The 17,169-nt window shown below is 44.8% G+C and overlaps 1 long non-coding RNA gene across 1 annotated transcript in view; it reads left to right on the top strand.

The window, feature by feature from the left end:
• The window catches only part of LOC141046931 (uncharacterized), a 44,783-nt gene extending 27,998 nt beyond the window's left edge, over nucleotides 1-16,785 (top strand). The window contains exon 3 of the long non-coding RNA XR_012219699.1: nucleotides 16,666-16,785. This is a non-coding gene — a long non-coding RNA (uncharacterized lncRNA). The remainder of the gene's footprint in view (nucleotides 1-16,665) is intronic.
• Nucleotides 16,786-17,169: the final 384 nt, after the last annotated feature.

The raw sequence follows: 17,169 nt of genomic DNA, 5'->3' as shown, positions 1-17,169 counted from the left end.
ATTTATTCCATGGCCCTTTACATGTGAAAAAGGGGCATACAAAGACAAGTATAATAAACATGAGCAATACAAGGCACTCACAAGTTCAAATGGAGAGAAGACCCTGCCCGTGAGGGCTCACAGTCTACAGGGGATGGGTGACAATAGACTAGTAGAGGGTAGAGCTGGTCATGCGGTGGTTCAGTAGACTGAGGATCACTGCAGGTTGTAGGCTTTCCGGAAGAGGTGGATCTTCAGGTTCCTTTTGAAGGTTTCTGTGGTAGGCGAAAGTCTGATGTGTAGCGGCAGAGAGTTCCAGAGTATGGGGGAAGCACGGGAGAAGTCTTGTATGCAGTTGTGGGAGGAAGAGATAAGAGGGGAGTAGAGAAGGAGATCTTGAGAGGTTCGAAGGTTGCGTGTAGGCAGGGCCGGCGTTAGGTGCAGGCAGACCAGGCAGCTGCCTAGGGCCACCACTCCCCCAGGGGCCCCCAGCTAGCATCACATCACACAGCCGCTATGGGGCCGCTGTGAGGCAGGGGGGCCCGCCTGCCTCCAGCGCCGACTCCCCCCGCCGCCGCATTGAACTATACCGGCGACTGCCGGTACAGTTCAAAGCAATGATGTAGGAGAGAGCGTCTGCCAACGCTCCCTCTCCCATGATTCCCCACTCTGCCTCTGACACAGCGGGTGTGCGATGACATCATCGCGCTCTCACTGTGTGCCAGGCAGAGCAGGAGACAGAAGCCGGAGCAGCGCGGGCATGAGGAGAAGGTGAGAATAGTGTTTTGTTTTTTTTTATATATATCAGTGTAAGTACCGGACTGTGGGGCCATTTGGGGGCGCGGCTGTATACTATGCTGGGCTGTATACTGTGCTGGGTTGTATACCGTACTGGGCTAAATACTGTGCTGGACTGTATACTATGCTGGGCTATGAACTATGCTGGGCTATGTACTATGCTGGCCTGTTATGAATGAGTCACCGAAGGAGGAAAAAACAAAAATACAAGCTAAGTCCAGAAAACCGGAGAGGTTGGTAGCTATCGGATTGCAGACCCCAAAGCAATAGACAGCCCCCAACATGTATTGTCGGTGAAAAGCAGATGAAAACACAGACAGAAAGACAGGTTGAGCAAACGATGGGGCCCAACTAACTAAATAGGAAAGGACAGAAAAGATGCTGGCTGCAATCCGCAAAAAACCCTACCAAAAATGTCCAAACCGTCTGATAGGGAAAAAGAGATAAACTGATCAGAGACAAAAATGGAGCTCAGCCCTTCCCAACAAAGGCAGGCTGAACACAAAACACGAAGCAAACAGACAAAATCTCATGGAAAAATAAGAGAGCAAAAACTTAGCTTTCAGTAGACAGGACTAACTGGTTGCAAGAGGTCAGAGCAGAAAGGATCACCAGCACCCCGGTAGGGCGTCGGCTGCCTTATATCCACTCAGTGATTCCGGGTGTCCAATCAGGCTCCACCTGTTCAGATGACAGGTTCTTCTCAACCCAATCAATTTCACTACCTCTCTTCACCAGCAGAGGGAGTTCATCAGACATCAACGGTGAAGGGGAAAATGAACTCACAACAGTACCTCCCCCTTGAGGAGGGGTCACCGAACCCTCATCCACGCCACCAGGACGATCAGGATGGGCCCGATGAAAAGCACAAACCAATCTTTCGGCATGAATATCGGATGCAGGGACCCAAGAATTATCCTCCTGGCCATAACCCTTCCATTTAACCAAATACTGGAGTCTCCGTCTAGCCAGGCGAGAATCCAGTATCTTCTCAACCTCATATTCCACATTACCTTCCACAAATACAGGGTCAGGAGGTGCCGCCACAGGAACTACTGGCTCAACAAACCTCTTTAACAGAGACTTATGAAACACGTTATGGATCTTAAATGTAACAGGAAGAGCCAATCGAAAAGAGACAGGATTAAGAATCTCCAAAATCTTGTAAGGTCCAATAAATCTAGGTTTAAACTTTGGAGAAGCCACCTTCATAGAGATATTCTTTGATGACAACCAAACCATATCACCCACCTTAAACTGGGGACCAATGGTCCTATGACGGTTGGAAAACCGCTGGGCCTTTTCCTGGGAGAGAGACAACCTATCCACCACTTGGTCCCAGATCTGGTGCATTCTCTCCACCACAGTGTCAACACCTGGGCAGGCAGAAGACTCCACCTGCCCTGAAGAGAATCGAGGATGAAACCTAAAGTTACAAAAAAAAGGTGACATCAAAGTGGCAGAACTAGCTCTATTATTTAAAGCAAATTCGGCCAAGGGCAAAAATGAAACCCAATCATCCTGATCAGCAGAAATAAAACATCTCAAATACGACTCCAAAGTCTGGTTTGTTCTCTCCGTCTGCCCATTGGTCTGAGGGTGAAACGCAGAGGAGAAGGACAACTGAATTCTCTGCTTGGAACAGAAAGTCCTCCAAAATGTAGAAATAAACTGAACTCCTCTGTCAGATACAATGTTCTCAGGAATCCCGTGCAAGCGAACCACCTGTTGCAAAAACAAGGGCACTAACTCTGAGGAACATGGCAACTTAGGGAGTGGTACAAGATGGACCATCTTAGAGAATCTATCACCCAAATAACAGTCATTCTCTGAGAGACAGGCATATCAGAGATAAAATCCATTGAAATATGGGTCCATGGCCTCCTGGGCACCGGCAAAGGCATCAGCAACCCAGTAGAGCGAGAACAAGGTTTAGACCGGGAGCAAGTCCCACAGGACTGCACAAAACTCCTGACATCACGAGACAAGGCGGGCCACCAAAAGGACCGACTCACCAAATCTCTAGTACCAAAAATACCTGGATGACCAGCCAATGCAGAGCAATGAACTTCAGACATCACTCTCTTCCTCCACTGGTCAGGAACATACAATTTTCCAATGGGACAACGCTCAGGTTTGTCCTCCTGAAACACTTCCAGAGCACGTCTCAAATCGGGCGAGATGGCAGGAAGAACTACCCCCTCACCTAAGATGGTAGCAGGCTTGGTCACAACAGGAGAATCAGCAAAGAAACTTCTAGAGAGGGCGTCTGCTTTGACATTCTTAGTGCCTGGAAGAAAAGAGACCACAAAATCAAAACGTGTGAAAAACAAGGCCCACTTAGCCTGTCTAGGATTCAAGCGTTTGGCCGACTCCAGGTAAATCAATTTCTTGTGGTCAGTAAGGACCACGACTTGATGTCTAGCTCCCTCCAACCAATGTCTCCACTCCTCAAATGCCCATTTCATGGCCAACAGTTCCCGATTTCCCACATCATAGTTACGTTCAGATGGGGAGAACTTTCGGGAAAAGAAAGCACAGGGATTCATTTTAGATGTTACCGGATCTTTTTGGGACAAAACAGCTCCTGCACCAATCTCAGAAGCGTCCACCTCTACCTGAAACGGGAGTGAGACATCAGGTTGCCGCAAAACCGGAGCAGAAGTGAACCTTCACTTTAGCTCCCTAAAGGAAGAAACAGCCTCCGGAGGCCAATTCAACACATCACCACCCTTCTTAGTCAAATCAGTCAATGGTTTGGCAATACCAGAAAAATTAGCTATAAATTTACGATAAAAATTAGCAAAACCCAAAAACTTCTGGAGGGCCTTCAAAGAAGTGGGCTGAACCCAATCATAAATGGCCTGTACCTTGGCCGGGTCCATTTCAATAGTTGACGGAGACAAAATAAATCCCAAAAATGAAATCCTCTGTACCCCAAAAAGGCATTTAGATCCCTTGACATATAGGGAATTCTCCCTCAAAATCCGGAACACAGTCCGAACATGTTCCACATGAGAGTCCCAATCCTTGGAAAAGATCAAAATATCATCCAGATAGATGATCAAAAATTTATCCACAAAGTCTCGGAAAATATCATTCATGAAGCACTGGAAGACAGAAGGGGCATTAGTGAGCCCAAAAGGCATCACCAGGTACTCAAAATGTCCCTCTGGAGTATTAAACGCCGTCTTCCATTCATCCCCATGCTTAATGCGAATAAGATTATACGCCCCCCTGAGGTCAAGCTTGGTAAACCAGCAAGCACCTTTAACTCTAGAGAATAGATCAGAAATCAGGGGTAACGGATACTGATATTTAACAGTAATTTTGTTGAGGGAACGATAGTCAATACAAGGCCTTAATGAACCATCCTTCTTGGCCTTGAAAAAATAACCAGCACCTAAGGGTGAAGAGGATGGTCTAATATGACCCTTCTCCAACGACTCCTTAATATAGGATCGCATAGCCTCGTGCTCTGGTACAGATAAATTGAAAAGTCGACCCTTGGGAAATTTACATCCAGGGCTCAGCTCAATTGCACAGTCATAACTCCTATGAGGAGGCAAAGACGCAGACTCATTCTCACTAAATGCATCATAAAAGTCAGCCAAATAGTCAGGAACATCATGCGACTGGGGAGAGGTGGAGAAAACAGGAGCGTCACTAAGGGCACACCGACAACCCCAACTCACCACAGACACTGATTTCCAATCCAAAACTGGATTATATATTTGCAACCAGGGAAACCCCAAAACAATGGTATCATTCAGATTATGCAACACCAAAAATCTGCAATTTTCTTGATGGTCTGGGGTGACCCGCATTACCACCTGGGTCCAAAACTGAGGTTTATTCTTCGCCAAAGGAGTAGCATCAATACCCCTCAAAGGGATAGGTGTCCGCAGAGGTGTCATAGGAAATCCACAACGTTTATCAAAATCCAAGTCCATCAGGTTCAGAGCTGCTCCCGAATCCACAAAAGCCTTAGCGGAAAATGTGGACAGGGAGCAGATCAGAGTAATTACCAGAAGAAACTTAGGTTGAACACCACCCACAACAAATGTGTGTGCAAAGCGTTTCTCTCGTTTAGGGCAGACAGAAATAATAAGTCTTCTACTAGGCATTGCTCCTACTAGCCAGTTTCCTACTCCACACTGATGAGGGGCAAATACCCCGAAACAGCTGTCTGTGGATGGATACCATGTTTTGGCATAGGTGGTTTCCTTCATTGGAGACTGCCCTTCCCGTGGTTGTTCCTTCCCGGGGAAAGACCTGGCTAGTCATTGCTTGCGTTGAGAAACATGTGATGGTGTCTCCGCGGCTTCTGTTTTGCATATTTCCCATAAGGGATGGGGGCAGTGCTCTAGAATCACTGCGTTGAGAAACACGTGATGGTGTCTCCGCAGTGTTGGATGTTGATCTCCATGAGGTCAATCATCCTCATTTTACACAGTCTTCTACTAGGCATTGCTCCTACTAGCCAGTTTCCTACTCCACACTGATGAGGGGCAAATACCCCGGAACAGCTGTCTATGGATGGATACCATGTTTTGACATAGGTGGTTTCCTTCATTGGAGACTGCCCTTCCCGTGGTTGTTCCTTCCCGGGGAAAGACCTGGCTAGTCATTGCTTGCGTTGAGAAACATGTGATGGTGTCTCCGCGGCTTCTGTTTTGCATATTTTGCATATTTCCCATAAGGTATGGGGGTAGTGCTCTAGAATCACTGCGTTGAGAAACACGTGATGGTGTCTCCGCAGTGTTGGATGTTGATCTCCATGCGGTCAATCATCCTCATTTTACACAGTCTTCTACTAGGCATTGCTCCTACTAGCCAGTTTCCTACTCCACACTGATGAGGGGCAAATACCCCGAAACAGCTGTCTGTGGATGGATACCATGTTTTGGCATAGGTGGTTTCCTTCATTGGAGCTAACCTAAATGTATTCAAGTCTCCAGGTCCAGATGAATTACACCCCAGAGTACTGAAGGAGATAGCAGAAGAAATTTTTGAACCCCTCTCCATAATCTTTGAAAATTCTTGGAGAACAGGAGAAGTGCCAGAAGACTGGAGAAGAGCAAATGTTGTTCCTATCTTCAAAAAGGGGAAGAAGGTGGACCCAGGCAACTATAGGCCGGTGAGTCTGACTTCTATACCAGGAAAGATCTTTGAACAAATTATTAAACAACATGTATGTCAATACCTGGATAAGAATGAAGTGATTAAACAGAGTCAGCATGGGTTTGTAACTAATAAGTCATGTCAGACTAATTTAATTTCCTTCTATGATGGTATTACTGATTGGGTGGATCAAGGAAATGCTGTAGATATAGTATATCTTGACTTCAGCAAAGCATTTGACAAAGTCTCTCATACAATCCTTATTGAAAAAATGACTAAGTATGGAATGGACAAAGCAACTGTTAGGTGGATTCATAACTGGCTTAGTGATCGGACCCAAAGAGTGGTCGTAAATGGCTGCACATCCAGTTGGAAGAATGTCTCAAGTGGGGTACCACAGGGCTCTGTCCTGGGCCCTGTATTGTTCAACATCTTTATCAACGATTTAGATGAAGGAATTGAGGGTAAACTGATTAAATTTGCTGATGACACAAAGCTAGGAGGGATAGCTAATACTAGAGAAGAGAGAGAGAGGATTCAAAAAGATTTAAATAAACTGGAGAAGTGGGCAGTAACTAACAGAATGGTTTTTAACAGGGAGAAATGCAAAGTACTACATCTGGGCAATAAAAATGAAAAAAGCATATATAGAATGGGAGGAATAGGGCTAAGTGACAGCACATGTGAAAAAGACTTGGGTATACTAATAGATCACAGACTGAATATGAGTCAACAGTGTGATGCAGCAGCAAAAAAGGCAAATGCAATTCTAGGATGTATTAACAGAAGCATACAGTCTAGATCACGTGAAGTAATTATTTCCCTCTACTCCTCTTTGGTCAGACCTCATCTGGAATATTGTGTCCAATTTTGGGCACCACATTTTAAAAAAGACATCAACAAACTGGAGCAAGTTCAGAAAAGAGCGACCAGAATGGTGACCGGTCTGCAAACCCTGTCTTATGAGGAAAGGTTGCAGGATTTGGGAATGTTTAGTTTGCAAAAGAGAAGACTGAGAGGAGACTTAATAGCTGTCTACAAATATCTAAAGGGCTGTCACATTGTAGAAGGATCAACTTTATTCTCATTTGCACAAGGAAAGACTAGAAGCAATGGGATGAAGCTGAATGGGAGGAGACACAGATTAGATATTAGAAAAAACTTTTTGACAGTTAGAGTGATCAATGAGTGGAACAGGCTGCCACGAGAAGTGGTGAGTTCTCCTTCAATGGAAGTCTTCAAACAGAGGCTGGACAGACATCTAACTGGGATGATTTAGCGAATCCTGCTTTGAGCAGGGGGTTGGACCAGATGGCCCAGGAGGTCCCTTCCAACTCTACGATTCTATGACTGCCCTTCCCGTGGTTGTTCCTTCCCGGGGAAAGACCTGGCTAGTCACTGCTTGCGTTGAGAAACATGTGATGGTGTCTCCGCGGCTTCTGTTTTGCATATTTAGAAATAATATGCGAGGCATCTCCACAGAAAAAACACAGCTTATTACGCCTTCTGAACTCCTGACATTGCGCCCTAGACAAAACTCTATCACATTGCATAGGTTCAGACATTTGTTCAACAGGTGGCAACCCCTCTCATGCAGTTTTGCGTTCACGCAAACGCTGATCAACCTGAATGGCTAATGACATAGAATCGTCAAGACCAGAGGGAACAGGAAATCCCACCATAGTATCTTTTACGGTTTCTGACAAACCTTTCTGAAAGAGAGCTGCCAAGGCACCATCATTCCAGGTAGTAAGGACCGCCCACTTTCGTAATTTTTGACAGTACAACTCTGCAGAATCCTGACCCTGGCTCAATGCCAACAGGGCCTTTTCAGCCTGATCAATAGCATTAGGTTCATCGTACAACAGCCCCAAGGCTTGAAAAAATGCGTTCACATTAGTTAGAATAGGATCATCAGGTTTCAAGGAAAACACCCAAACCTGAGGATCGCCGCGCAGCAAAGAGATGACAATTTTAACCTGCTGTGCGGAGCTCCCTGATGAGTTAGGCTTCAAGGCAAAAAATAATTTACAATTATTCTTAAAGTTCAGAAATTTAGACTGATCCCCAAAAAACACATCAGGAGTAGGGATCTTTGGCTCAGCAACATGTGAATGAGCAAGATAGGCGGAAATTCCCTGCAGTTCAGCAGCGAGCTGCTCCACACGATTAGACAATTGCTTCATCTCCATTGAGAAGAAAAAATTCCCCCTACGGCCTCAAAGACATAGAGGAAAAAATATACACACACAAAAAAAAAAAAAAAATTCTGACACTTTTTTTTTTTTTTTTTTTACAATTCTTTCCTGCTATTGAGTACCCTAGAATCTGCGGTATGGCTGGTGATTCTGTTATGAATGAGTCACCGAAGGAGGAAAAAACAAAAATACAAGCTAAGTCCAGAAAACCGGAGAGGTTGGTAGCTGTCGGATTGCAGACCCCAAAGCAATAGACAGCCCCCAACATGTATTGTCGGTGAAAAGCAGATGAAAACACAGACAGAAAGACAGGTTGAGCAAACGATGGGGCCCAACTAACTAAATAGGAAAGGACAGAAAAGATGCTGGCTGCAATCTGCAAAAAACCCTACCAAAAATGTCCAAACCGTCTGATAGGGAAAAAGGCCCTGAAGTCGCTAGACTTCAAAATCACTATATCAGCACTCAGGTATATTCTGAAAACAGAGCAAAGAGATAAACTGATCAGAGACAAAAATGGAGCTCAGCCCTTCCCAACAAAGGCAGGCTGAACACAAAACACGAAGCAAACAGACAAAATCTCATGGAAAAATAAGAGCGCAAAAACTTAGCTTTCAGTAGACAGGACTAACTGGTTGCAAGAGGTCAGAGCAGAAAGGATCACCAGCACCCCGGTAGGGCGTCGGCTGCCTTATATCCACTCAGTGATTCTGGGTGTCCAATCAGGCTCCACCTGTTCAGATGACGACATGTTCTTCTCAACCCAATCAATTTCACTACCTCTCTTCACCAGCAGAGGGAGTTCATCAGACATCAACGGTGAAGGGGAAAATGAACTCACAACACTTGCCTATGTACTCTGCTGGGCTGTGTACTGTGCTGGGCTGTGTACTGTGCTGGGCTGTGTACTGTGCTGGGCTGTGTACCGTGCAGGGGCTGTATACCGTGCTGGGCTGTATACCGTGCTGGGCTGTATACCGTGCTGGGCTGTATACCATGCTGTGATGGGCTATATACCATGCTGGGCTGTATACCATGCTGTGATGGGCTATATACCATGCTGGGCTGTATACCGTGCTGGGCTATATACCATGCTGGGCTATATACCATGCTGGGCTGTATACCGTGCTGGGCTGTATACCGTGCTGGGCTATATGCTATGCTGGGCTGTATACTGTGCTGGGCTATATACCATGCTGGGCTATATACCATGCTGGGCTATATACCATGCTGGGCTGTATACCGTGCTGGGCTATATGCTATGCTGGGCTATATGCTATGCTGGGCTATATACTATGCTGGGCTATATACTATGCTGGGCTATATACTATGCTGGGCTGTATACTGTGCTGGGCTGTATACTGTGCTGGGCTGTATACTGTGCTGGGCTGTATACTGTGCTGGGCTATTTACTAAGCTGGGCTATATACTTTGCTGGGCTATATACTGCACTGGGCTATATACCATGCTGGGCTGTATACCGTGCTGGACTATATACTATGCTGGGCTGCATACTGTGCTGGGCTATATACTAAGCTGGGCTGTATACCGTGCTGGGCTATATACCGTGCTGGGCTGTATACCATGCTGGGCTGTATACCATGCTGGGCTGTATACCATGCTGGGCTGTATACCGTGCTGGGCTGTATACCGTGCTGGGCTATATACCATGCTGGGCTATATACCATGCTGGGCTGTATACTGTGCTGGGCTGTATACCGTGCTGGGCTGTATACCGTGCTGGGCTGTATACCATGCTGGGCTGTATACCGTGCTGGGCTGTATACCGTGCTGGGCTGTATACCATGCTGGGCTGTATACCGTGCTGGGCTATATGCTATGCTGGGCTATATGCTGTGCTGGGCTATATGCTGTGCTGTATACTGTGCTGGGCTATATACCATGCTGGGCTGTATACTATGCTGGGCTGTATACTATGCTGGGCTGTATACTATGCTGGGCTGTATACCATGCTGGGCTGTATACTATGCTGGGCTGTATACTATGCTGGGCTGTATACTGTGCTGGGCTGTATACTGTGCTGGGATTTATACAGTGCTGGGCTGTATACTGTGCTGGGCTGTATACCGTGCTGGGCTATATACCATGCTGGGCTATATACCATGCTGGGCTATATACCATGCTGGGCTGTATACCGTGCTGGGCTGTATACCGTGCTGGGCTGTATACCGTGCTGGGCTGTATACCGTGCTGGGCTGTATACCGTGCTGGGCTGTATACCATGCTGGGCTGTATACCGTGCTGGGCTGTATACCGTGCTGGGCTGTATACCATGCTGGGCTGTATACCGTGCTGGGCTATATGCTGTGCTGGGCTATATGCTGTGCTGTATACTGTGCTGGGCTATATACCATGCTGGGCTGTATACTATGCTGGGCTGTATACTATGCTGGGCTGTATACCATGCTGGGCTGTATACTATGCTGGGCTGTATACTATGCTGGGCTGTATACTGTGCTGGGCTGTATACTGTGCTGGGATTTATACAGTGCTGGGCTGTATACTGTGCTGGGCTGTATACCGTGCTGGGCTATATACTATGCTGGGCTGTATACTGTGCTGGGATTTATACAGTGCTGGGATATTTACTAAGCTGGGCTGTATACTGTGCTGGGCTATATACCGTGCTGCGCTGTATACTGTGCTGGGCTGTATACCATATTGCACCAACAAGCTAATCCTCTAAAATTGAAGCTGTAGCTTCATAAACACTATCATGTGTATGACTATGTCTATGATAACAAGTTATAACAGAAACATTTTTTTTGTGAGAATTGATACACAGCGTGAAACCTCATCACAGAACCCATGAGGGACTCACTGAACGATGAACACCTAGAAATGGCTGAAGGTTCAAATAAATCAGCAACTGACTATATATTATTGAAGGTGCTTTAACAATATAAGTGTCTAAATATACCACCTCTATTCCAGTTACAGAGAACCTTAGGCACCAGTATTAGTCATAAGTACTGTAGATATACATATGTCTGGACTGCATAGTCCTTGTAAAATAATAATAGAATAATAGTATAAATAACACTACCACTGAATGGCTAATGATCAGTCCAGACACATGTCTAACAAACAGCCCAAATTATCTAAGTATACCCACTAATGAGGGTGAAGTATTCTACCTGAGAGTTTGTTAGTGATAAAGAGGTCAAGTATCGTCCGCTGTATCGCTGTAAAATCTACCTGTGTGGCAGCTCACTAGCGATCATTTAGCGATGCACCAGCGATCCTGACCGGGTCGTACCGTGGTCGGGATCGCTGGTGCATCGCTAAATGTAAAAGGGCCTTTAGAAGGTGGGAGCAGGAAAGGACATGATGCGGCCGTGTGTGTCTGGAGAAAAAGGATTGTGTATAGAGGAACATTTGTACGGAGGAGGTGAGATAACTGGGGAGGATGGAGGGAGATGTGACTCGTTCATTAATAGGTGGAAGGATTACAGGAGATAGTAGTACATAAAGTAGTATGGGGGTGAAATGGTCTCTTTTGGCTTTTGGCCCATCAGAGAAGATCAATAGTATTAAACACTCATTATACTCATGGATCCTGTTTTAGATTTTGCTTTCCTAGGAACGTTTGTTTCACAATAATCGTGCAGTAGAAACAGGTTGACAATCGTTCCTCGTTCCAAAATGCTCGTTCCTCAGGAGAAATTATATTTAGTTATGCACAAAAGATCATTATTCTTATCCTATGTAAACAGGATCTACGCTGCCGAAAACAATGGCAGCCTATGCGCACTGAACAATCTATTGCTTGTTCACTGCATATCTGATGAATGGTCTGCAGCTTTTTAACGATCACCGATAGGTAACTATTTAAGTGGTCATTTCACGCCACAGAGTTGTCTATTGTACATGCACCATCTGTACGTCATCCTCAAGATGCCCATATGTACTCTCTTTTTGGCTGAGTTTGAATGTGTTTTTAAAGAGTATAGAACAATAAACTGTTGTCACACTCCTCAGGCAGCGGCTTATCTTCCCTGAGATCAAAAGGTTTTAAAGTTCAACATGCTCGATCCTTCTTTTACCCAGTACCATGTTTTGTGGGAGAGAAGTGAGACCTCCATACACATTACTCGGCCGGTGTCACTGAAATTGGCAATTTTGAGTGTGGCGCCCCCAGGAGTATGGCCGCCACAGTGGCTTTTCCTTCCTCCAGGGAGGGTAGAATCATAGAATCGTAGAGTTGGAAGGGACCTCCTGGGCCATCTGGTCCAACCCCGTGCTCAAAGCAGGATTCGCTAAATCATCCCAGTCAGATGTCTGTCCAGCCTCTGTTTGAAGACTTCCACTGAAGGAGAACTCGCCACTTCTCGTGGCAGCTTGTTCCACTCATTGATCACTCTAACTGTCAAAAAGTTTTTTCTAATATCTAATCTGTGTCTTCTCCCATTCAGTTTCATCCCATTGCTTCTAGTCTTTCCTTGTGCAATGCCAGGCTTGGAGGCAATGACGGGTCTCTCTCGCAGTCAATCTATGTATGCAACACAGTTCCACTCCAGGCCAGCAGGGGGAGCTCTGAACCGGAATTCAGGGGAGGAGTGCTCTCTGAGGGCCAAGAGGAAGGAGTGGGTAGTTAGTCTGCAGAGGGTGAAGTGTGCAGACATGTGGAAGGAGCGCTGAGATAGAGCTGAGAGGAAGAGCTCATCTCCCATAAGAGCGCATGAACTGGAGCCTGGTCTCCACGGCTGTATGGACACTGATGGTCCTACAGCAGACACCAGAGGAGTAGAAGGCTGTAAATGCAATACTCCCATCTAAGACTTGAGGGCACAACAGCAACACGGATAGTGAGCCGGGACTTAGGAGTGAGGAGTCCCTGGAACAGGCTACAGTTGTCTGCCGTACAAGTAGAGTTCTTGGGAACATCTGACAGGAGGAACTCTAGTGTAACTCAGTACTGAAGATCCCTTAAGTAAGCGCTAGGAAGGAGACTGCACAGCCCATCTGCTGAGAGAGAATTCCTGAGTTGCTTCCAGGCTAGCCTGCTCCGGTACCATCTGTAATCAGGACCCTGGACTGCATTTATCAAGTAAAGGTATAGAAATTGCACCCCGCTGTGTCTTGTCTGCTTCCTACCTTTCCGGCACTGCTACATCCCCGTGCCAACCACATCTACACTGCCCTGGAACTACAGCTTCACCTGTGGGGAGCTTTTACATCTTTGCTGCACCATAACATCAGTCCCAGCGGATCTGCATGCAGCGTCGGCTTAACACCTCCCTTGCTGAACACCACAGGTGGCGTCACGAACTATCCATCTAACTACATTCCACCATTCACATTTTCCTATTACTTGGGCGCCCAGGGCCACGGTCCGGGTCACTGCTGCTGTGACACATCCCACTGATACCGGCCCGGTACCGAGTATCCCACATCCCTGGGAGGGCGACCCATGAGTATATGAGGGCATTAAAACCTGACCATGTCCTGAGCAGTGTGATTTTGTGGCTTCCTGGAGAATTGCCATCTCCTCCGTGAATAAGGGAAGTCTCACCTTCTTCCGAGACCCTTGACGACTTTTACAAATAGTTGACAAATATGCTTAGCATACATAGATCATTGCTTGAAAGTATTGTATCTTGCGCTTATGGTAAAACACTGTGCAATTTTACATTTTATCTTCCCTTTTTATAACCTATAGGGAAAGCATTTCAATTCTTCACCTATGTTGAGGAGCATGCTTGCTATAAGCCATGTCCATTTGAGAAAGTTGCACGGCTCCTTACAAGAGAGACCTTATCTGCCGGCATACAACTCTATATCATCAGCAAAGGCAGATATATAGGGTGTAACAAAGGTGAAATCACCCCCTGCCCTCATGCCTAAGAGTGCCCATAAACAACTCTAAGAAGACATGAGTAGATGTGGGTCCCTTTCAGCCCAGAATCTTCAAGTCATGCTTCTGACCATGAGTAGGAGTTGGACATGATCCATTTTCAGCCGCTGGGTGACAGTTACATTCACTGCCGGTAAGCAGAAATGACTGCAGTATATTAAAAAGTTTCCAAGCCTCCCATTATAACAAGATGGGTTGTATTGTCTACTTGTGGCAGATACTGAAGATGTCATTGACTCATACAAGACAACATGTAACATGACAGTGAGGACGTCACAGCTCCACCATTCACGCCCGTCTTTCTTTTAACAATGCCTGAAGTAATCTCTAAACCTTGATCTGTCGTCCAGTAAAGACTTGAGGGTGGTGACGCCTTTTTTATTAAACTATCCTAATGACGGCTTTTCATATTGATCAGATTGGCGCGGTATTCAGCCGTGACTCATAACTATTAATAAGTCGTCACCTAACTCATATCTTATATAGAGTTATTACATATGATCTATTTCACGTGTTTATTTCTGTTAATGTTGATGATTATGGCTTACAGCCAATGAAAACCCAAAAGTCATTATCTCAGTAAATTAGAATAATTAACAAAAACATCCGCAAAGGCTTCCTAAGCCTTTAAAAATGTCCCTTTCTGTGTCAGTAGGCTCCACAATCATGGGGAAAACTGCTGACTTGATGTCTCTTGTGATGCCACACGTCACTGGATGTCACACACGACGCCGGATGCCATGATGCATACCATCAAGTAGGCCATCAAACAGGCCTCTTGATGAACCGTGACAATGGGGAAACGCGTTTGGCATATCCTAACGATAAGTGTACACCTTATCTAATATCGTCCTTAATGGTAGCTGTATGGTGTTTTTTGATTACTGAACCATTGATTGTTTAGCCCAGATAGGAGGTTCCATGTATTAGTGTCTCCTGTGTACACTGTTATGGGATATTATGTTAATATTTATTGTTGCTTTTAAGCCATAGAGTACACAGACTTATTAATGTTTTTGTATTGGGGGAGATGTTTTTTCATTCCTTTTCTCTCCTCTATATTGTTTTCCCACCTGTGTATGAGAGGGCTATCTAGGGGAGTGAGGGATAGTCCACGTTGAGTGAGGGCGCCAACCTCCACTGGTAGGCAGGCGTGAAACTAGGTCTAATGTAGGGTTTCTATAGGTTTTTTGTCCATATTGTGGTCTTTTTTTATTTTTTGGTAGGTGTTTTTTAAGCTTTATCTAATAAATTAATATGGTTTAAGGGATAATATGTTCACAATTTAAATTTTTCTTCCCTACGGTTTCATTAATTTTTTGACGTAATAAGCTTTTAAAAAAGGACCGGATAAATGTCCAAATATTACCTGGTGCTGGGATGTGACAAATCGCAATGAGCGTCTCACATTAGCTCGTGTAACAACCCCCGAAAAAGCTGACACGAAACGTGCGTTGGGGTTTGTCACCTCCCAGCACCAGGTACTATTTGGACATTTAGGCTAGTTTCACATTAGCGTTTTTTAACGCTGTGCTTCATGCGCAATAGAAACACATGCAAAAAACACATCATGCGTTTTGCATGCGTTTGCTTTTTTTAGGCGCATGCGTTTTAACCAGTTTCTAGCCATGTCAACTCTTAAAACGCATGCAATTTTAAACGCAGGCTTGTGCATGCGCCCCCATGTTAAACATAGGGGTGCATGGCGCATGTGCAAGGACGTGCACGATGTGCTGCGCTAAAAAACGCTAATGTGAAACCAGCCTTACTTGTGGGTTCTGCTGCCTTTTGAGACAAGGACCTTGGTCAGTTGGTAATACAATGTGTATTTGACTGATGTAGTGCCATTACTTTGGAAATTTCCATATTCTGTTGAAAACTGTTTATATGGTGATCTACTGTTGTAATTACTGCTATTTTTATTCTGACTTTAGTAAACGACCTATGTCCCTATATGCATAGCTATATATACCTTTTTCCGCTCCTTGTTACCAGCAGGCCTTTGATTTTTTTATATTATATACTTGAATTTGTGGGGCTTATATTATCTATACCCCTGGTGCTGTGACTCTCACTGATACATCTCTTTGTTTTTAATCCATATTTTATAAATATGTATTTTGTTAAAAAATATACTTTATTATCTTCTACATTTCTACGCTCCTTTGCTTCCCTCTTTTGTTGGGTTGATATATTGTTGGAAGTGCGTATTCTTACTGACCGTTTATATTGAGTTATTTAGGTACTAATCCTGCAGGGTGCCTATACTTTTGCATTGGCCCAGTTTCCTTTTTTGTAATTTGTAAAATGTAAAGATGAAAAAAAATATACATATATTATTCCTAAAATGCAAAGGAAATGTTTGATCTTTATCTTTAGCCCTTTTTGAGATCATTTCATCTTCAACTTGCTGAACTGTTCACAATAACAGTAATTATGACCGAGTAGTCTACACTCCGCAATTTGGCCCTCAGATCCTTACTCTTTACCATTTTTCCTCCTTTCTACACTGACTGCCTACTATACGCCCTTCTTCAAAGGTGCCGATGCCATAATGGCTCCATCACATCAGATTTTTGAAGTTATCACCTAGTTGCTTCTAGCTTTTTTTTTTTTTTTTCCCTATGGGAAACGTTGAGGCTGTGTTGCAGTTCTGGTCGTTTCATTTTCTCCTGCCCTGTTTTTTAGGTTCCTTCAACTAATTGGATGAAGATCTATAGGTGCAGACAAGACACTGTCCCTTCCACCAGACATTGGATGTGCATCATGCAGGTAAGTTGATATCAATAAGATCCCCAAATATTATATAAGCAATGCAAAAATGATTTACAGTATGTGTTATTCTTTTTGGGCCTATATACGGTACATGATTATATATGAAAATGAACTATAGAATGTGGCTTCTCTACATTTGTATATCGATGACGGTGTACCAAAGACAAATCTGGCGCCTGGGAGAGAGATAATTTGCATAGTTTTATTTTCCATTGAGTGTTGCCAATAATAACACTTCATATTTAGCAACAATGGTATTTGACACTTTATTGTCAGGAAACCCAAATACAAATGTTAGCGTTTTGCTCCCTATATTTGGACCTTCATCAGACACACAGTAGTCCGTAATTCTCTGGAGCTCAGATTGACGCCACTATTCAGGCGAGAAGACAGGTAACCAAAGTAGGGATAGATTTA

The sequence above is a fragment of the Dendrobates tinctorius genome, unplaced genomic scaffold (genome assembly GCF_039654945.1).
Source record: "Dendrobates tinctorius isolate UK_male_01 unplaced genomic scaffold, ASM3965494v1 ptg000124l, whole genome shotgun sequence".
Taxonomy (NCBI): Eukaryota; Metazoa; Chordata; class Amphibia; order Anura; family Dendrobatidae; genus Dendrobates; species Dendrobates tinctorius.
The sequence above is the reverse complement of the archived record's forward strand: the minus strand, read 5'-3'. Positions and strand labels throughout refer to the sequence as shown.